The 23,394-nt window shown below is 41.6% G+C and overlaps 1 protein-coding gene across 3 annotated transcripts in view; it reads right to left on the bottom strand.

Annotated features, from left to right (window-relative positions):
* The window catches only part of fam110b (family with sequence similarity 110 member B), a 44,154-nt gene extending 21,167 nt beyond the window's left edge, over positions 1-22,987 (bottom strand). For 2 of the 3 annotated variants that reach the window (XM_068566757.1, XM_068566768.1), the window contains exon 1: positions 22,876-22,987. The gene's annotated coding sequence lies outside the window, so the exon portion shown is untranslated. The remainder of the gene's footprint in view (positions 1-22,875) is intronic. The other variant, XM_068566777.1, reaches the window with a different exon arrangement.
* Positions 22,988-23,394: the final 407 nt, after the last annotated feature.

The following is a 23,394-nucleotide window of genomic DNA, read 5'->3' as shown; positions in this document are numbered from 1 at the left end:
TTGTGACTTCTTTGAAATCAAGGACCAAGAGACGAAAGGTCTAAGATGGGCGGGTACCCAGTGTTCCCTTTGTTCCACGTGGTTTGAAGGTGTGAACCTTATCGTGTAAAAAAGAGAGCTCTGACTGTTGTTTCATTGAATTCTGTGTCACAGACTGCTTTGGGTGGCTGTGGCAGACCTTTCTTTCTTGCAAGAATAAACGGACTAAAGACAATTTTGATTCAGAGATTCCATAACTCCTTAGCAGATTGTCTGAGAAAATCTTCCATTTCAGGTAACACTAGTGTGACGAGGCGTTGGATCTCCACACGGGGAAGCCGGTGCTTGAACTGGACAGCCCGGTCCGACAGCACATTAAGTGTGGAGAAGTGCTGACGCACACATGCATTTATGTGAACTATCTGGCTCCACGCACGGCGATGCTGTTGGTTAGCAACGAGAACATGCTGTATTGAAGCCGTGGTGTCTCTCACACGTGGACTTCAGCAACGCCTTTAGATGTGGAGCCTCTCTTGATGAGGTTCCAGCCGAGTTCAATTACACCCGTCAGTTTCCCTGATATCTGTGAAATACCACAGGGTTGTTGATGTTTTTACAACTAATGTAAACTCATATGCAGATGCCGAATCTGTGTGAAAACGTAATGAGTGATTCATTTTATTTATGTAGCTACAGGAACACATGGGCAATTCTTTATTTTTATATCGTTATTTGTCTTCTCATGCTATAATTTTTCTTGCGTAATTTTTCTTGTTTTGCAGCTGTGGGCGCACATTCATCATTACGTATGGTTTTAGTTTTTGGCTGCAGTGAGCGTTTGGTCGCTAAGAAGGTTGTTAAGAGTGGGTCAGACTGATCTCACGTGTCCTTCTTAGTGAAAGAGCGTCTTAAGCTAAGAACGACTCTGGGAAACACGTCCTTCTTTCACAGCGCTCTTAAGAGCGCTCCTAAGACGCTCTTAGCGCTTATGAGCGTCTTAACGAATCTAGGAAACAGGACCAATGTTGATGTTGTGTTACAATGTTTACTGAGGGAATAAATCAAGAGAGAAGTAGAGTCATTTTCTCATAGACTTCTATACAACCAAAGGAGTTGCCACCTGGTGGACACTAGAGAGAATTAAGGTTAAAGACCGGAGGTTGCAGGCTGGTTTTACAGATCTCTTGTTCTTTATTTTATATATTATTCTAAGAGGTTTCCAGGGAATTAGAATTAATTGTGTAACTTGTCCTGTTCTAACCTATATAAAATCTACTTCTTCTACCACTTGACATCATCCCATGGCCCCTCATCGATTGGTTCTACATGAAGGACTCTCTGTAGTGCCAGTGTTTGCAGGAGCTCAGCAGTCCAGATGGTCACTCAGCAGGAGCTGAAGTCCCACCATTACCTGTTAGCCGCACTACAGCTACACAGCAGAAACACACAAACAAGTCCCGCTACTACACATCGGTGAGTCGGAGTAAAATAAACTAAACGCCCTTAAAGGCACCAACACGCTGTGCTTCAGATTCTTTGGTCTTTAGCAGATCATTTTCCTGAATCTTGTTGATTCTGCCGTCGACTGCACACCATCTCTATATCATTTCAGTTAGAGTTAACTTTGGCCGTCAAATACTTTCAAATCAGTATTGATGACATACAATCTCTCTCGTATAAAATGAATACCAGGTTGTGTAAATATGCTTTGAAGTAAACCTAAGTCAACACAAAAGTAGTTATTCTTGAGAGTCATCTGGATGTTCAGAAAATGAACCATGCATGGCAGAAAACACAATGGGAATTTTCAATCTACCTAACCTCTAATGCACATGCGCAATGAAGTTATACACACTGAGGTTAAACATTATCGTGCAGCTTATTTTATCCCTGATGAGGCTAACAAGTGAACAACAAATCCATGTTGAAATTAGCAGGAGAAGAGCAAGCTAACGTTAGCAGTCGGTGGGCACTGCAGTCCTGAAAGCCTAAATAATAAATCTAAGAGCTAACGCTAAGGGAGGTTGCTTTGAGTTAAGTTATTAGGCGAGACTGTGGCTCAGTAATAGACCAGGGTTGTCCTTCAATCAGAGGATTGGTGGTTCAATCCCCAGTCGTCCATGTTAATGTGTCTTTGGGCAAGACGCATTGCGTGGTCGTAGGACTTGAATAGCGCTATAGAAGTACAGAACATTTTCCATTATGATGCATTCAAGATCTATTCAGTATTTTGTTTTATTTTCAACTCACTGTTATCGGATACATACTCAGTATTGGCTGATTCACAAGTTCAGGTATCAGAATGTAAAAAATAGTACCAGAACACTACAGTTAACTCTGAATCGCCAGTTTTTTGTAATACTCAAGATTATTACTGATTTTACCTCTAAGTGTATCAGGTTTTAAGTTACAATCTCAAAGATCTCCATCTCATTCTCACTGAAAGCGATAAGCAGTATTTGCGCGTGTGTTTTTGGGATCTCATTTGTTTTTTTAAGTTTCATCGTCTGTAGATGTAGCTCTTTTATTTGTTTGGCCATGGTTTCTGTTTACTTGCATTGCCAGCAGAGACCGAAACAAATGTCGCTACAGTTTCTGAAAAATGAAAAAAGGTTAATAACTTTAAAAATATCATTTAGGGACACTGCCCGGCCACACACAGTCCAGACCACCTGTAGACCATCCGCCCCACCCAGTAGTGTAACAGACCACTGTTGATCCGTCCGAACTCCCCTCCTCACAGTTCAGCATTCATGAGAACCTCAGATTAGTGACACCGTTTAATTTGAACCATCAGTGTGAAATGACTGCCGATAGTTATGCGCCAACCTCTGATAAATCCAGTTGTTAGATATTCGAGATGAAATATGAGCTGTTTAAACAGCTTACATCATTAAAACTACTAATACAAATATTTTTTTTAAAATTAATAATCATTTAAATTCTGTTGAAATGACACTATAAAATACTTGTACAAAGTAAAAGGATAACATTTAGAATTTGTGATGGTTTACTGACTTCAAAGCAGTTGAAATGATTTTTGGACAGCGGCAAAATAACTTAACAGTCTGGAGCCTTGAAAAGCCAGCTGCTACAATCAAACAACAAAGGAATCTGTATCTGCCAATACAAATCATCAATGATCGGTAATTAGTATAAGCGGCCAAACAAACATGATGAGGTTCTCTAAAAGTATTATTTGTTATCTTTATTCTTTATTGCTGATCCGATATGTGATCCAAACAGTAACCCGAGCCGCTTTGTAGGAGGGTAAAAGTTGGTTTATTAATTGCTGTGTAAAAATAATACCTAAAACAAAAAGACATTTAATGAGGCTACAGGGCTTTCTGACTGATGAGTCAAACTACTACTTACTTTTCTACTGAGCTACCGCGATGGCCAATGCCCAGACCGACAGGATCTGGGTAATGAGAGTGCCACTCTTTCAAGAGAAAGAGCGGAACACATTGCACAATTGGCCTATTACACTGCAATGCACTTTGCAGTGTGATGGGCATTGGTCAAAAATACAAAGCTCATGTTTTCAATATCCCACATTTGCTCTGCGTGAATTTCAATAGTGTTGGTTGTATCAAAGCTGCCTTTAAATTGACATTTTTATCCTGAGGGAGTTAATATTTTAATTATTTTTTTTGGACTATGCTTTATTACTGCCACCACAACACGGCAGAAGGAGCAGATGTTAGAACGGTCTGTGTGTGTGATTGCATGCATGTGTGTGATGGGGGCTTTCCCAGCTCAATAATAATGGAAGTCTAGCTCCTCAAGCCTGACTCAGCTGTGTCTAGAAAGTGGGATGTTAGTATATAGGGGTTAAGGTCTATTAATCCTACCAAGAGACATGGGAAGTTCTGCCTTTTTTATGTCATCAAAAAGGGAATCTGGTGGGGTTTTTTGGCGCCAAAAAAAATGAAACCACAAAATTAAAGTTTCCTTGCAGGAGCTAAAATAAACAAGTAAATTAGTGCTTGACGTAAGGCATTCCATAGTGTGCCATGTGAAGTGTAGGACTTAATTATGGTGTGGAGGAAGGAAGGAGCACCTCCCTTTGCTCTCTTGTAGGAGAGTAACCTGACGCACCATGTTTTGTTACACGGAACCATCTGAGGCAGGCACTTTCATAAAATTCTTGGCAGGTGATTAGATGAACCATCCGTTAATCAAACTCTTCCCGAAGCCAGTTGGGAGAAAGCACATCTCCCGTGAAGAAAAGCCATCATTGTTGATAAAACTGATGCTATTGCAGCATTTATAGTACTAATCTTTTTAGGAGCCGCCATTGTCGTAAGAGCCAGTGGCTCTTTACAGGAGGCACACATTCGCATTGCTTGAAGACTGAGAGACAGGGCCTGATTTTTTGCAAAATGTTGCGGGAAAAAGTACGTAGGCAGGCACCAGATATGAGATAAAGCTACAGCAGTGAACTGCTGTACATCGGAGAAATGGTTTGGGAAAAACTTATGAGGGTTGAATACCAGACTGGCAGCAGATTTCTAGACTAGCGGTCTTGGGTATCTGGCAAGAATAGATTTTCTGTAGTTGAGGTGAGAGGAGGCGAGTGCCAGGAAGGGATGAATCCTCTTCAGGGTGTAAAGAAAGAACCGACGGCTGTGTTCGCTGAGAGCAACAGTGTGTCACTCAGGTTCCCTTTTATCTGAAAGGAAGTACTGCTTCAATGCAGACGAAAACACCCGATCACTTTGCTCAATGCTTGCCATCAATCTAATTTTTAATGTTGATTAATCTTTAATCTTATACACACGTAAAAGAGCCAAGGAACTCTTAATGCTGACCTTGATGACAACACAGCAAAGTCATCATTGCCTCTCCTCTCTTCTATCCCTTCTTAACTTCTCATCAACTCACCTTCATCTTCATCTGTTCCTCTGCTAATCCCCCTCCCCTTCCTGTTCTCCTCCCACACATTCTCAGCAGGCAATGAGGTAGACAGGCTGCTCCGGAGCAGGGGCCCACAGCCATGAGAAGGCACCAGTAACAGGATCAAACAACAAAGCTCTGCTAATTTGGCCATAAACACATTTTCCAAGCCATAAAATGTAACAGGCAACCACTATAACTGTATTTACTAATTCTTCAATCACAGATGAGCCCAAGGCTCAATCATGATTGAATTAAGTGTTGATACTCTTCTAATAACTAATCCAACCCTCCCCCTGCATTACAAATACACACAAGGTGTGTGTGTGTGTGTGTGTGTGTGTGTGTGTGTGTGTGTGTGTGTGTGTGGCCCCGACAACAAGGATATGGATGAGGCAAAAAGGAGATGAGGGCTAAGTACAAAGTGCACGATAGAGAAGAAGAGAGGGAGAGAGAGAAATGATGCCATCAGTGTTTGGTAGTAGCAGAGCTGGAGTGGAGTGATTCTTTGTGCAAGTGTGTGCACGTCTGTGGACAGGCTCTTTATTTATTCACCCGTACAATCACACCACACAGGTGAAAGTGTTTGTGTGTTTTCTTCAAATGATTGTATTGAAAACAATGTGATTGCACAAGGAGCAGAAACAGGCAAAAACTTGAACTAGCGCCTTGTGGTTGTATCCCTCAAACAACCTGTGAAGCTCCATTTTCCATCAATACATGTCCAAATGTCCTTACTTATGGGTCTCAAACCCACTGGTGGGCCGTGAACATACTGCAGGTAGGCCACGAGAGGTCATTTATAAATAAATAAAACGTTTTTCATTTTCAATTTTGAAAAGTTTAAAATTAATATAAAAATATGTAGGATTTAAATTACGTTATTCTTTTACTTGTGTAACCGGGGGTTCTTTTTGCGCCTATACTGTGTGGTACTAATAAAATAATAACACGATCGTTCGTCAGCCAAGCCGGCAACTTCTTTATTAACGTCTTCCCTTTCTCACCAACATTTCTCTGCACCTCTTCTTCCGCATCCCTCCTTCAAAATAAAACCCCCGGAAACACAATACAATAGCTTAAACTGGCAACAAAGACGATGCCTGCGGAATTAAAGGCGGTTTTGGATGAAGCAGTGAGAACAGTAAAATTCATCAAAAGTCGCCTTCTGCAATCATGCCTGACTATTATGTGCGGCGATGGGAAGCGACCACCGGCAGCTTCTCCTGCACACTAAAGTCCAGTGACTGTCATGTGGTAAGGTGATCACCGGACTTTTTTGAACTATGTGACGAAGTCAGGACATGTTTCATGAACTCCCGGTTTGAACTGTCAGGCCAATTCAAAAGTGGCTTTGTAAGTTGGCGTATTTGGCCAAAATTTTCAGGTACTTAAATGGACTTAATCTACCCCTCCAAGGGAAAGCAGTGACCATGTTTCATGTGCACAGTAAGATAGAATCCACAATAAGGAAGCTCAAGGTGTGGGACAGAAGAGTAGTTCAGAACAACGAGGAGTCCTTTGACAATTTTTGTGAATTCGTCAATAAAGAGGAGAGGCAGATCCCGACCTCCATGGCCAACCCTGTCTCCTACAAATCACGTTCCCCCAGAACTAATACATATTTTCAATTACGCTGACTAGAAACATATTTTCTCCCTGATTACGTCTGTTTGACATTACAAATACGTTGATTATACGCGTATTTTAGTTTTATTGTATATTACAAATACGTTTATAATCGTGTGCTTGTGTTGTTGTTTTCTTGCTTTCCCGCTGAGTTTAAGCATATTTGAATTTCTAAACTCTGCGGAGGAAAAGAAAAGGGGCGGTGTGAGGCCGGTAACGGGACAGGTCTGAAGACCGCTTGGCCGGAGATGTGAGGCCGATGTGCCAGTAACGGCCCCGGGCCGATCTGAAGACCACTTGCCCAAAGATGCCGGTAACAGCCCGCTACGCACCGAGTCCGGGGACGGTAACAGCCCCCGTCGCGCTGGGTCTGGGACGGTTACAGCTCGTCCTGCCGGTTCGGTCTTCTCGAATTCAGGTTGTCACCTGCAGCTGTCACTGACGTACGTTTGTGTTTAACATTTTAAAACATTTCTGTATGACCAGTACATTTAACTGACGTGAAAAAAACAATGTCAAATGGGGCGCACTCTTGTAGTATTAAAGTAAATATATATGAGCTCCGGAGAAAATAGTATACAAAACATACATTGTTGGTTAATACATTTTTCATCGGTTAAATTCTTGAGGTGATTTATTAATCCCTAGTTTATGTTTTGATCTGAGCTGCAGGGCTCTCAAGTGTCACGCATCGAGCGTGACTGTCACTCATTTCGGTCTTAAGTCACGCGTATCCGCCACACAGCTGTTTGGCAGCGCATATTTACACAACAGTACACCGGTTGTACCAGGCGAGGAAGTTCTCCCCTCCCAAATAGAGTTGGTTCCGTTCGTAGCCCGTCTTTTCCAAAAGGTTTTCTCAGCCATGCTACTTATAGCTGGGTCGGTCCAAGCGCAACGATACGCGTCAGGGAGGATGGACGGCAGGAAGACGGCAGGAGGGTCTGAAAAAGCTAGGTTAAAAAAAAGAAAGGCATTGGAGGAGGATGCTGCCAAATGTGCCAAGCTTACCGATATATTTTCAACAGGACAAACAGAAGTCGCAACTGGTAAAGAGAGACAAAGGCCTAATGATTAGCAACGGAACTATTTGGCTAACGTTGAAGCCTTGATAAATAAATATTTTAATAAAGAAGTTCATGTTTTAAGTTCAAGTACATTTTTTTATTTTTTATATCGTGGTATCAAAATTGGTAACAAGAATTGTATTATTTTACTGGTATTGGCACCAACTACTGAAATTTTGGCATTGTGACACCCCTAGCGCGTGCGAGAGAACTTCCTGTGTCTGCAGCTATTAGTGGCTTAATGAAAACACTAACGCAATGCTGCTACCAGTTATTTTTCATCTCTCTTATGTACTATACTGGTAAATCTGTATGAATTACATTTTGGTGTTACTGGTTACAATACAACTGGGCGATTGAGTTGTGGCGAGTCTAACCGATCTACTGTAGTGTTTCCATATTGAGAAATGTTACCCAGCGTCTAATTGAGACCTGCGTTTATACGAACGTCTAGCCACACCCAGCAGATAAAGAGGACTCGACGTCTAATAGGGGCTCAGCATTTAACTGTTCATTTAATTGTACGTTTTAAGATATTGAGTTATAACATTTAACGTTTGAAAGAGAGGATTTCTTTAATTACGTTACCATATACTAATCATCTCAGATCTGACCAACAGAGCCCTTTATGCACACACCATCGTACACCCACGCCGCTCCAAGTAAATGGCCACCCCTGCATTTCCTGATTAAACACAAACACTGTTGTCACAAACACGTCTTTCCTTTTAGCCGACAACTGCGTAATTAAACGGGAGGCCGTGTTTTGAAGATTATTGGTATGTGCACAAAAATTTGTCAAAATGAGTTTGTGACAAATACATTTCTGTTTACGTGTCTTCTGTTTTGCGCCTCTTTGTGGTTATCAAACAAGAAATAGTATTCGTCCCATCACAGACGCTTTGACCCGTTGGTCCCGTGACAAGTTGGACCTTAATCAGTAATCCATCTATGCACATTGTCCATGTTCCAAACATGTGCAGTCTGCATGTTTGTAGACATAGTCTGCACGATGATACAGGTTAGCCAGCCTCCACTAAACCCAGGCATGATCCTTGTGGACGTGAGCTTGTGAGAACACGCATGTCACAGCAACACACATGCTTCATGTAAAAATTGAGCTTTAGTTTCAGAACACTTTTCAGAAGATGTTGTTGCAAGTACAAGTTACTTTGGGATTGTGTTACCAAGAGAGGCGTGAGTCACAAACACACATTTTTACACCACACACACACACACACACACACACACACACACACACACACACACACACACACACACACACACACACACCAGTGCTAGAGGCTTGTGATTGAGCCCAGTTAAGTGATAATTGCTTGTCAAATCAAATTGTGTCATGGAGTTTTGATTAATTGTTCAATAAATGTTATGTTTTTTAAATGTAATTAATTGACCATCGCTAAGTCTCAGTAAAGGTCAATTTAGCGACGTAGGCCAGTTTATCAATTTTATTGGACACATGCATCAATATGAACATCTACATGAACTCTATAACCTGCCAGGTTTAAAAAAGCTTCAGATAGTGTGTCTGTACTGCCAGCCTGCAGCAGAATCATTAGCTGTGTGCTCCACTTGTGAATGGGAAATGGATGACCCCACTTCTACCTCCCTGTTTCTCTCCGTTCTCTTGCTCTCTAACCCTATTACAGGCTTTCAGCTTGTGTGTGGTATCAGCATTATTATTACATTTTCAAAGAACTAAGATCCCACTGGGGCAGAGAGGAGCTATTCAGTCTTTTAATAAAAGAGCAAGAATGAAGGGAAACATAGGGCAGCACAGTCATGGTGGATACAAGGAAATATATAAATACATTTTTAACTCAATACAAGAACTAGAATGTATTATTGTTACTGAAATATTTAGGTTTACTGATAATCATATTCATCTCCGGTAAGAAAATCATACAAAAGCCCACATGAGTTGTTTGTGAGTGACTGAGTGTGCACCTCTGTGACTGTCCACAGCCAATCGCCACTAAACTGCATAATATGTTGGGTGCTCAGGTATGGCCGCATGCTCCAGGACCTCAAGGGGTTGCTGTAACGTACACTTTCTCAAACCACCTTGTGTTGCCCGTTTTATTCTGTCATTACCTGCCTGCTGGCTCCTCACTCTTAAACAGGCCCCCAACCGATAAGGGCCGCAAGTGATAACACAGCTCAGTGAATCACCAAACCCCAGGGACAGAGTGGGGAAAACCATGGACTGTCAAGAAATCTCACTTCACAAAGAATTCAACTGAACCAACATATCAAGTTATGTTTGAATTACATTAAACCAAATAGGAAATCCAAATTAAATTAAAAATAAAGCTTCTACCGATCAAGGCAACAAACTACAGTGGGACTAGATATGGACCCTCGGTACTTTATTAATAACACTAACTGTGCCTGCACACACTCACTTTCTGCTTCTTTCTTTAGTGTAAACAGTCTCTCCAGCTGCTCAGATTATGGGATTGGCCAACGAGAGAGGTACATGGCTCAATTTTAGATAGAAGTTTTAGTTAGAATCAAAAGACAACTCACAGAAAGCTTTTCCTCTAACCTATCTTAAAGGTTCCTGGGAATCCAAATAGGAAAATACTGAAAAGAGAAAAAACACTGAATTACCCCCAAATCTTTAAACAGTGTCGAAGTAGAAATTCTTTGTCATCTAAATATTATCAGAAGCTTCAACAAATTATTTGATATAAAGTAAGGGATAATTCCACTTGGTGGTTATTCATTTCCACTTCAAAGTATCCACACGGAGCATTTTGAGAGGTACACTTTCAAAAAGAATAGGCATCTGACATAAACACTAACTTCTTTGAACAACACTTCCTTTTCTCAACAATGACAATGTGTGATACTAACCCTAACAACTTTTTGGTTTGGTTTAGTAAAAAAAAAAAATCATGCTTTGTGTTTAAATAAGCATGTTACTTTTGGTTTCACGAACACTAAACCTACTCAGCAGAGATGGGCACTGAATTAAACTCTTTGCTCCCATAACAGATGTTATTCAGTCTATCTTCAAACATGAAAGCTGCTCAGACCGGTTTATCTTTATTATATACTTATAGTTTAGTTTTGTGTGTTTTGCTTCACGTCACCTACATGTGCTTGCTCAAAATCAACGTCATAGAGATCATCATTCTTCTTCTAGACACTGCAAATAAAACACACAGACTTACCACAAGAGCAGTTCCTGGAATTCCACACAGTTATCAAGCATTTGATAACTTGACGAATGAGAAAGCACACAATCACGGTGCACATTGCTGCCCATGGCAACAGTAGGTTCACTTTGCCTTGCGATGTGCCTAAAGTCCACCGTGCATGTCTTACATCGGCATACTAACCAAGCACAGCTTCACAGGCGGCTGTCAGGAGATGTATAAAAGAAAGCTGTATTTAAAGAACATTCCTTAAGAATGTGAATGTCAGAGAAAGTTCAGAAAGCAAACTCCTTGAGGAACATCCCGGAAGCCCTGGTTAAAAGTGAAGCCGATGTCTGCCCGAGCTAATGAGTTTACCGTAGAGCTTACAGATTTAACTCCCGCCTTAATCACCACAGTAGTTGAGGACGCCTCGTGTAACCCGGTCAAACTGTTTAGAAAGAATTTTAAAAAGGTTCAGCAGACATTTCTGAAAACATTTTGGAGGTATTTTGACAAGATTGTCTATAACATGTTTGGGATTAGTTTCTGATCTGACGTTGGCACTGCTTCGTCCTTTTAACCGGGAAAGACAGACAATTCTAGAAAAAGGGATGTGGAGGAGAGAAGGGAAGGCCTGAAGAAGCAGCTTAGGCTTAAGGTTTGCTTCAGGGAAACATGATGCTCACTGGAAAGCCAGAGTGCCAAGATCAGTTCAGAGACTAATCCCGACAAAAAGCAGGCAAGGATCATTTCATCTTCTGACACAATGATTGCAAGCTAAACAGGATAGAGATTATGTTTGAGTCGTCAACCAGGAATGCTCCCTTTCATGTATTTGGTTGGCCTCACATCGCCTTGCAGAATGATGTTTCATTGCTTTGCAGCAAAACTTTTGAAGGACGATGTAGCACTAATTTTGCCGGGTCCCTCAGCATCATGATGTAAAGGACTTCATGGATGCGTCTCTATTCATCAGGAAGAACTAGTAACAACAGTGGACGCATAGATACCTGGTTGAAAATTAACCGGCCCAAAAACGTTTTCATAATAAATAATCTTTTCAGTGTTCAAGCAAAAATAACATTCATCGGATCCAACTTCTCAAAAAAAAATTGGCTGTTTTTCTCTAATAGAAAACAATTAAGTGGTTGGTTTCTAAAAAAATGTCATGGTCTTTTTTCTTTTTTTTAAAGCATTTTCAGACATTGTATCGCCAGAATTATTGAATTTCAAATTGAAAGAAAATGAATTAGTCCAATGATGAAAATATGAACATATATCTTGTTACAGGGTTTTTACACATATAAAGCAATGGATTTCCATGACTTTAAACCAAATTCCCATGATCAAATATTTAGTGAAATCTTGGTATATATAGACTCTTGCAGTGGGGAGTGAGCCCGAATGATAATAATAACAGGGAGATGAGCTTTTCATTCCAAGACAAGGTTGAGGTCATGAAACAGTGGCACATGCTTAGTGTCCACACGGTCTGAAGCAGTCATCAGTAAACCACAATGCTTTGAGACATCTTGTGAGCCACACACAAGATGTCAGCAGAGATGGGCACTGAATAAGGTTCAGGACAAAGGACCAATGCTGGTTAAATATTTAAAGTTTCTTCGGTTACATACAATCTGCAAAGCATGAACATTCGGACATCAGTCCTCACAGGTGTCCCAACAACATGAGAGGGAGCAACAATTTCCAAAGATGGGTGTCAGATGGTTTATTACACAGAACCGAGGGAAAAACTAAAATGTCATGGGAAAAAACCTTCTGTCTGGTTCTTTGCTTTACTTTTAAATAATATTATTAATAAAAAATACTGACAGAACTGACGCTAGAGCAGCGTTTAGGCTAACTGTCTCTCTTTTGGAGCTGCCGTTGATGTTTAGAACGAGCAGTCGCCTCTCCGTGTCGATTCGTCACACCTAAACCAAACCGGCAGCTTCCCACATGGCACTGATTGGTCCAGACACAAACGCATCACTTGAGTCAACCTTGCTCGCATGAAGGCACTTTACACCTGACCCTAAAGAAAGCTTTACCGTCTATAAGTGGGGCTAAGCAAGTGAGTAATACTATTAGACAAGGAAATCAAGCACACTAGCCCAGTGAATGTACATCATTTCATATATCATATCATTTCCATGTTGTTTTAGAGGCCGTGTTGTCATATTTGCTGTTCAGTCTGCTTTGGGATCATTAATAGTACACGCTGCACTTCAAAAGGAGTCCTGCTAACCAGATCAGAGGCACACAGAGGTAATCCGGACCGGGTTTGGAACGCCATAGATAGACGGTGAGCCCAGCTGAACCCTTTGGACTTGGTGACCTCAATCTAGTGACACAGACACGCGCCCACACACGCGCCCACACACGCGCCCACACACACACACACACCTACACACACACACACACACACACACACACACACACACACACCCATCTAAATGCATCAGATATTTTAAAAGAAGTCAAAGATGCGAATGAATGCTTGTTTCTATTGTATTTCCAGTCTTTTCTACCAATGCAGAAGATGTAACTAAAACTCAAACGATAAAGAATGATGTTGAGAATAGAATGAACAAAAATAAGTGTGTTTCTACATACATCTAGTGATGATACATCCATCTCCGCCTGACCTCTTCACTCTTCATAATGGAGAGAACCCCGCTACCTTCGGTGGTTGTCGGGGAGCTAGCGGAGAGCAATCATGGAACTAGCAGCAGCGCTAGCTGGCTACAGCAGGGAGCTAGCGGGGACACCCACCGAATATAGTATCCCGACTTTTACGTTTGTTTGTTTCTGCCGGCCGGCTCCCGGTAGTGACAACTCCACTTCCGGGTCACGACCTGGGAGGGTGGGATGGAGGAGGGCGGCGGGATCCCGAGCATGCGCAAAGACGCATTGTCGAGTTCCTAATCCAATTCACCGTTTACATGCCGCGATGTTCTAATTATCAACCGAGTCGGATCGAGTTATCCAGGGGTGTTAATCGGATCGTAGTCGGACCGCAATTATTCGAACAAAGGTGTTTACATGAAAGGGACACACATACACAGATGACTGGGTAGACCAAATTCAGGTACTTTGCAAAATTCCATCAAGTTTAACTTTAGAAGAATTTAGACATGTTTCTTGACATCTGCTGCTGATTTGAAGATGGTCATCTTTTTTAATTAAATAATCTGTGTAGTAGTCATTATAAAAATTAGTTGTGTCTGTTTGACAGTCAGGGCTGTAACAATCCCATCATAACCTATAACCCGTAACTTTAATATTTTTATTCTTATGCAATTCCCCTTATTTTTCGTCTCCTCATGGTCCACTAGTGTGAGTAATAACAAGAGCTCTGATGTTTGTACATAGTTTTAGTTTGGAATTATATCCATCTTGTAATACCTTTTTTCAAATGACACGCAGGCGGCAGCAGTGTTCTCGGCACAGTATGTGTGCCTGTGTTTGTGTCTTTGTATTATAAATAAACAGAACAAGCATAGATTGTTCATATTTTCTCTCTCTTCCAGAGAGACAGAGTCGCCAATCATGCGGTTACGTTTCAAGCACATCAATGATTCTATTTTTCCATATTGGCCTCGAATGGTTGACTTTTCATGACCGATTATCTTCCGTTCTGAAGGCTGAACCCGCGCTCTGCTGCCACACGGGAGACTGGACCCACCAGACTCTGTGAACGTGAGATATTCTCATCCTGAGCTCCTTCCTCACAGGGAGGACATCCCGCAGCGTGTGCCCTTCTCCACCGGCTGGCTGCTCTAAAGACAACTGTCTTCGTCATTGTTAAAAAAATTCAGTAAATGACGGGAAATATTCAGGTGACTGATAGTGTAAAGAATCCACTGCCGTAGGCCCAAAGTCTGAGAACAAAAGAGTTTAGTTGTACTTTGTCTATGCAGTCAGAACAGTCCCTGTAACTATTGTGTCACAAACTCAATATTGCTTTATTCAAGTACTATTTGTACATTGACGTTAATGTTGTAGGCTTACTTTGACATTAACTGTGCTTAATACTTTGACTGTGCTTAATACAAAATATGAAACCATATTTCCTAGTTTAACTGGGTAGTAAGCCTTACTTGAGGAATCGGTGAAAAGAATGTTTAGAGACAAAATAACTACCACAATGAAGCAAATGATAAACCTGAAAAAAAGTAAGGAAGTCATTGATTTGTACAAATGACCGCACTAGCCACGTACACCATGACGAGGCAGAATCTCTGAGGACAGACACATTGACAGTGCATCAGAACGTCAACGTATGACGTCATATCACACAGGAACGGTCCAGTATTATGTGGATATGTTAAGTCTAATACAGACTTCTTATGCAATATATACAGGATTTATTTTATTCAACAACAAGGCCACTCACACACCAACAACAGCCAACAGGATCCACACAGAACACTCGGCCCTCTCAGGTTTTACATGTTGAATCATGAACACTGCTTGACACACAGAGCTTTAAACATCCATTTTAGCGACCACTGCAAATGAAAAACTATTTTCCAAAAGGGTTTTCTGGAGACTCCCCAAAATGGGTCTGTTGATGCTTTCAGTGTGAATCAAGGGGCCTCGGGCGGCCCCCTGTATTTCTCTCCCTGATAAGATGTTTACTTAAACCTAAAAGATATTCAGCCAGTGCAGCAGTTAAGATTCATGGCAGTGTAGCTGCTTAAATAGACAATGGCAGAATAGCCTGCTGTGTAGCTGATGTTACACTGACCGTACAGCAGATGTCCCAGAGTAAAAAAAAGGCTTTTATGTAATGTTATTAACCCGCCACATGAATGGCACAAACACGCTCCGATAAATTCATACATCCCAGTGATCCCTGTCTGGAAGTCACAGCTTGTGGATGATCCTCCGAGGTTAAACCACGGGGCTGCGTTCACTGTCCCACGTGTCCATGGAGAAACAACTTCTCTGAGCTTTATTTACAAGCTGTCGCCTCCTGCTAATGCCTTCACACTCAAATCTATTTATTCTGACGCACAAAAAATTTTATTGACAGCCGCCTGGCAGAATCGGTCCAATCAGTCGCCATCAGAGCTTGAGTGACACTTAAATGCATCAATGTAGTTGAAAGGGAACCGGTCTTCCAGCTCTGCTGTTTCCCACCTCAGCAGGTTATTGTACTAACCTCAACATGTGTTGCTAATAGCGTAACGCTAAAGTTTCCTAGACATGCTGCTGCTTGTCTTGTGGAATCCTCACATTCAAAAAGTCGTCGGATCTGCACAGATTACGTAGGTGACTTATATTGGATTAAAACCAGTTGGCAACCTCCGGTTCTGAAAAGTGAAGCCCATGTTAAAATGCCAGAGTCGTATACGGCATCTCTAGGTCACTTCTCACCAGTCTGAATATAGTCACTTCCGGTCACTAGTTGCAAAAAAACAAGATGCTGACGGCCAAAATGCCCAAAAACTTGGGGCAGTCTGCAAACCAATGGGTGACATCACAACAACTACATCCACTTCTGACATACAGTCTTTGTTCAAAATGTGTAGGACGCAGCATACGTGAAACTGCTCACAATAAGTAAAAGCACAACAGGTAAGTGAAAAAGTATGTCTTTCTGATTTTGGGGGGCACTAGCCCTTTAATGCCTCTCATCACTCGAGCAGAGCTGCTGTTGAACGGATGTAATGTAGGCCATTGGCTTTGAGGACTGGGGGGGTCGGAAGCTTTCCTCACCCTTCAACAACAACTGTTTGCAGCATTTGTTACTCAATCTCAAGGAAGGAGAGTTGCTGTAACCATTTAGAGCTCCACTTCAGCACAGTAGAACACTCGCCTTTGTTTTCAAGGGGTGGCAAAGTAGAAAGGTTTAAAATCTCTAATCTGATTGGGGTAGCCATCTGGAAGACTCCCCCCTCTACACACACACACCCCACCCCTGTGTTTCTGACCATGTCGCTCACATCATGTGAAGGTGCCCTCAAAACGTACAAAGGACACTGAGCGCCATCAAAGCCTACAGTGTGTAGGTGCGCGTGTCCACTCTCCAGCTGACCCATGTGACAGGTACCCCACCTGTCTCATGCAGACAGTCTGGAAGATTGTCCTCTTCCTCAACATGGTGTCGGTGACCATGTGACAGATGGGGCTACAACTGCTCATGCAGGACTCATTTACATGAAAACATAAGTGTACATATGATACCAACAGGGCTCAACAAACAGGTTAGGGCTCGTAAATCTGGCAAATTTAGTTGTTTTTTCCAGAGCGGATTGTTTTATCACTATTTGGTCAACTTTTGTTGTTCATAAATGTGCTCTATAAATGAACTAAACCCAAACATGAGCCCTCTCACACATGCTCAGTTGTCGAGCCCTCGCGAGAAAGTGGTGACGACAACATTTCTAATCCTAAATCCAAGCGCGCCGGGCATTTCAATAATCCTGGAAAAAGAAGGTTGGATGTGTTGTGTTAGAGAGCAGTGGTTCTCAACTTTTTTCAGTGATGTACCCCTAGTCAAATACCCCCTGACCAGTGTAAAGCATTTTTGTTTGAAACTGATGGCACAGCGCTGCTGTGTTACATCTTTTTTCAGATTTAATATAAACTATATAAATTCAGTTTATGAATTCACACTTATATTTTATTGAATATTTATTAAATAACTATGACTTTTTTAATGGATGCACATTTAAAAAAATATATTTAAAAATAGTGTTACGTACCCCCAATTGAGAACCTCTGTTAAGGAAGGGGGGCAAAAATACCAACTACTGTATGGATTGTGCAGTTGGACGCAATTTTGGGAGCAAAGTGGATAAAACATAACATTTAACTGTGTTGTAATTTGATAACCACTAATAAATAGAACAATTTGTATAGGCGTAAGTCAAAGTTTGACTGTGAGCAATTTGGTTTCTGGCCCACATGAAAATGCCCCCAAAAAGATGTATTTACAATAGCAGCAGCAGTAAGAAGTTCTATAGTCTTATATATACTGTAATATGTATATTCCTAATACTACCAACTTACTGCTAAGTAGAAGTGATGGTAATAGTAAAAACAGTGGTAGAGCTTTCAGAGACAGTGTCATGTGTCCATGATGCTCATGCATCCTGTTATCCACGGAAAGCTAAAAAAAATTGAAAAGATTGAATGTTTTGTGTTATAATGGAAGCTTTTCTATGATGCCATGAAGATTGTGCTTAGTTGCCTTACATCCATACTAATATCATTTTGAATAGTATTGAAGTTGTATTCATCTGCCACCACATGACTAGACACTCATTGTGATGACAAAATGTGCTCGAATCACCAAGCGCAGAATTGACCAAAAAAAAAACTGAAATGTGGAGAACATGATTTCATAATAATCTTGTTTCTGCCATCGGAAGCAAGCTTTCATCCTGAGCACCTTGAGTGTGTCAATGTTTAGCGTACACACCGTTCATTATTCATGCTCAAACACACACTCATTTCAAATGAAACATTACATGGCAAACCAACTACACACGCACTATGATATCACTTTAGAAATTATTAGTAAATTCACAAAGAGCATCACATTTCTTACAGCAGTGAAAATCTGGATAGAGAAAATATTTTGAATAAACTATCTGATCATACATCAATGAGCCAACCCCTCATCTTGCAGAACAGCAATTTCTTTTGTGAAATTAGGATTTGCGCCTATCAGTGCTGAGATTCTCTTCCTGCATCCCTGATGTCCTGCTGTTGAATCAGAAATGCTTCACCTACGATACCTGACATTAGGAACCATGAGTAAATGTATGGGAATAAACCATATGGGACAAGCATTATGTTTGACGTTATTGTTAGTGTTGATGGAGCACAGCCAGCACCAATCGATAAGAGCTTTATACTGAAAACAGGCATTTTATAAGATGTTGTATGTCGTCAAGAACTAACAAAACATGAATTCAGAATTTTTACAAATCGGTATCATTATGTAGTTATTTCAGCATCCCTTTTTATTCCTTCATTTGAATTAAAACACAGCTGAATAGCTTCTGTTGTGTTCAAACCCCTAGTAAACCAGCCGACGTGTGGCTTCCAGATGCAGTGAATACAGCTTCAGATGATGTTATGAACCCAGACGAGACAGCTTTAGTTACAGGGGATAGCAACAATAGTGGTTATTTCAGCCATGATTGATTGAACGTCTACTCAGAGCGAGCCCTGTTCCTCTCAGACACGTCTAGTGTGAATCTATATTGCATAATGTGCCTCAATGTTTGAACCAAAATAATGAATAGAACAATTATTAGTCCGAGGCTGCAGCAGGCATTAAATGCTTTTTATACAATGAGACTTTGGAATTAGTATTCATTTTACTTTTAGGACCAGTGTGAAATATTTAGAGGCATCTTGTGTAGCGGTAAGGATTTGTCTATCTGGGCTACTGAAGAAAAATGGTGGTAGACTCCGGGAAGAGGAACCCACTCCCCATGTAATAGTCATACCCAACCTGTTAGGAGAGCTTATCCATCCAACGGGGCAAAATAAATGAACATAAATAATCGACCACCTGTACTGGACCAGCAAGTAGACATCTTTATGCATTAATAGCACAAGTGTCAGGACTGAGACAAGGACTGTGTGATCAACAGAGCACGAGGGGAAAGAGAATGTGGACTATTCCACACAATGTTTATGGAATTATAGTTATTAATAACTGCTGCCTTGTTAGTTTTTGACCTGCAAGCCCAAACCTGTGTTATTTCTAAGCTCACCGACACACTATCCTTAGCTTTATGTGATTACATGAACGCATGTCAATACAAATGTTATTTGATCTCTATATGTGTTTATAGGTGTTATGCCATTTCTGCTAAAAGATCCCCCTAAATTCTACATATTGCTCCTAATTGTATCCATCATGACCCCAATGAGGCCGTTCAAAGTTCCCTCTTATTCTGACAGCAGATACAACACAAGAGGCATGAAATGTTCTTTTTTGCTGTGAGACTGAGGCACTGACTGTGAAAAGGGATATCTTATTATCAACGTCATGAAAAAGTGTGTGATGATGTAAATATGGACCACTGGTAATGGAGTGAGTTTGAGTCAGCTGATATGGTTCTTCTATTAAGATTGATTAGACTCTAACCAGCTAACAGAAGTGCTAAACACTAGCTGCCAAAAACAACCCAATGCAAACGGAACAGAGCTGACAGCAGTAAAAGAGCAGGAGGAGAGAGGCTTCATCCAAACTGACAGACCAGCAGCTTCTCAGCTGGGCTCCTCTCAGGGCCACAGGACAACAACTCTGTACAGGAGTTCAGGTCTAGATAAAGTATCTCCCTTTCTATACTTTAAACGCAGAACACAAGCTCCTCAAATGTGAACATTAGCTTCTTTGATTGTTGTTGAACAAATCTCCTCGAACTTTAGGAACCTTGGGAATGTTTTGTACAATGTTATACTATTTTATAGATGATTAACCATAAAAGTAAACAATACCCAGTATAGAACTGGGTACGTATAAGGTTATGTACATGCTTATGGATGTGTGTACGGGCGTGGGTCCAGAGGTGTGTACGTAAATAGGTACGGATGTGGGTACAGAGGTAGGTACAGACGTACCTCCAGCAATGGCTGTCGCCGATCAAAGTGGGTGCTCAAGAATGTTTATCCACACGCGTGTGGTACTAATTTGCACACATGCAGTAGCAATTGCAACGGCTCGGGCACCGAGTGACACATGTTGGTGTTCCAGTTTAGCACAAATCAACTATTTGATGATGCATGATAACCTGATATCAGATTACTACACTACACACTTGCATACTTGCCGCTACTAATACAGCATTTTAGGCTGTAACAGGGACCGATCTGGTATCAGTATAAGAACAACTATATTTAATAACAAGTCAAGTGTAACAACTCATATATTACGCTCGATAAATGTGATCAAGTGGTCCTGGACACTGCAGCTCTGGGCCTCACACTGACGCTCCATGCAGAGCCAGGAAAAAGCCTTAGTGTTGGTGCATAGACCAAACTATCTACATTACTCATCAGGACTGCAGACAGAAGCAGTGCTCTGTCAGCAAGGTTCTCACTGTGGCCCTGATGCACAAATTCCAGGACTTTTCCTTGACTGTAGAACTAGGTCGAAGGGCCTCAATAACCAAGAAGCTGTGCAAATCAGACTGCGAGGTCATGTCAGTCCCATCGGAGCGTATGCAATGTGGAAATCGCAGAGATTAGGAAAACACTTCCAAAGAGAAGAGAGGCAATACAAAGTGAAACAAAAAATGCTGACCTGTGTAACGTTAACATACCAACAACAACTTAACCAGGTTTTCTCAGCTATCTCTTAAAAAAACATGTGATTTCAGAAGTCCTGCTTTATAATAGCATTTCTTCATGCTTCTCACATGTCTGGTCATTGTTTCTACAGCCTCATTCCGGGGAAAGCAATCTGAAGAATGCTGATCCAACGGTTACTTCAGGTTTGGTGACCAGGCACCATGGCAGGATTAGTGACTGGGCAAAGTGGCCAACTGCCCTAGGGGGCCCAGGGCTCCAGGCTTACTGTCGGTCAACTGGCTTGTGCTGATCTCGTTGGACATTTGCTTTGAAGTATGCAGCACTATAGCACAATTAACTGATATGATGAGTTGGGCAAGACCTCTGTTATATAATGCCTCATGTGATCAATTATTATCAGGAGGCTTTTCTTGTCATGAGTCACTGTCAGTTAGCCAATCTGGGCACTGGTTTTCTAAATTGGAAAAACAGTAACAGATTTCTATAACACAGCCTGCAACATGGAAAAAGTGAAGCTTGGCATATTTCATTTATTTTAGATGGGACATTTGTTTTTTTGTCAAACAAAGTCAGGGATTTTTAATCGCCCATGAGCCGTTTTATACCTGCTCAACCCCAAATAACTGCAGTCAGATCAGGCTAATTTACTACAAAACACGAACTTCACTTGGAAAAGAGACCGTTTGTTGTCTGTTAGCGACACTGTGATCGGCAGGTCAGTCCCTGGAGGTACAGCTTATGTTGTTAGCATAACAAATAAAAAACCAGAGCTGGAAGACCCTCCGATTAGAGCTAGGTTTTGACCAGAACTAGCGTGCCACTGTCTCTGGGAAACACGCCCAACAACAAGTCCCAGGTGCTTCGTGGTTTTGTCATTTGGGACAGCACCAAACAAAGAGTTCATCCATGCCCTGTAGAAATGATCGTAAGCTGCAGACCTCCAGGAATGATCCACTACCACTGCAGCCGCTCTCCCCACCCACGTATGGCCCTGCAGGGCTGACCTGTAAATACTGGACCACATGGAGAGAGAGAGAGAGAGAGAGAGAGAGAGAGAGAGAGAGAGAGAGAGAGAGAGAGAGAGAGAGAGCGTCCACTGAGGAGGGGCTGCAACTGTTCAGTGAATACAAGAAGCTTAAACTGCACTGCTGGCTTCAGTGGTCAGTTTCAGCTAATCATAGCTGTCTTATAGAAGCATTATTATATGAGTTTATAGAGTCGATAAAACAATGGAGCTTTACGTTTTTTGTTCTTATTATTTTCATTTGCAATCCAAGTTTGCCTTTTTATAAAACTAATAACAAATATTCTGACTATTTGGGTTTTCCCTTAACCAGACAGAACTAGGTTTCTGTATATAATATTGGGCGGCACTGCTATGTCCGACCCCGATTGATATTAAATATCAAGTGCCACAATATACTGGTGCGACACAGCACTGCACGTGTCAGGAGCTGCCCATTAGCAGCTGACACAAACACCAACAACACCTGCGTGCGTGCGTGCGTGCGTGCCCGCTTACAATGCATGGTGGTGGTGGTGCAACGCAATGCCGGACACCCACCGATACAGCGGCACAGCCCGGAATGTGTTTGTGTTCCTTAGCAGACGCCACGCGCGTTGTGCTGTACATATATGACCTTTTCGGCGTTAAATGCATGTTGTCTGAGCTGCCTGTGTGTCAGGATGCCGAACAATAGCCATCTTTTCGACATGTGGAGAAAGGGAAGAGAAAAAAAACACACGTCCTGCGTACCGCCAAGCGGGTTTAAGAACACGTTTCACGCGTTATCGGGCTGACGGGCAGCCGGGTTAGTATCACAACTCCGCTAGTTAGCCGTCCTTACCTGGGTATCCAGCTCCAGAAAACAAAGGATGCTGCTGCGGTTTCTCTCCGTTAGGTTGATGCGTCTGTTCGGCCTGACAGCATCCTGTTCCCAGCCAGCAGCTCCCCTGTCAGACTGCGCGGCAGTATAACACGCGCTTCCGGTCACACCTTTCACAACAATGGCCGACTTGTGTCCAAATTCTATCTACATCTGTATTACGATCATTTAACCGATGTAAGTATACCCTACTTGTGAAGGTTTTGCTCACACAATATACAGAGAAAGTATGGCGTTGTTCTTTCCTATGTAATGCAAAACATTAAATGGCTATGTTAACTAAATATAGATAGGTGGTGAGTTACTTTTTAGTTTCTGTTTCAATGCAAGAACCCACGACATTTGTATGCACCTCCAGTGAGTGAAATGTAACAGTACCGTCCAAGTATGCTGTAGTTAAATGATTAGCTGTGGATGTTTTAATATTAATCTTCAAAGATGATCTGAAAGTATTAAATCATCCTCGTGCTTTTGTTTTGA

Source organism: Clinocottus analis, unplaced genomic scaffold (assembly GCF_023055335.1).
Source record: "Clinocottus analis isolate CAN_PGR_092001 unplaced genomic scaffold, fCliAna1.0.p SCAF_11, whole genome shotgun sequence".
In the NCBI taxonomy this organism is placed as follows: Eukaryota; Metazoa; Chordata; class Actinopteri; order Perciformes; family Cottidae; genus Clinocottus; species Clinocottus analis.
This window is presented reverse-complemented; position numbering and strand designations above follow the sequence as displayed.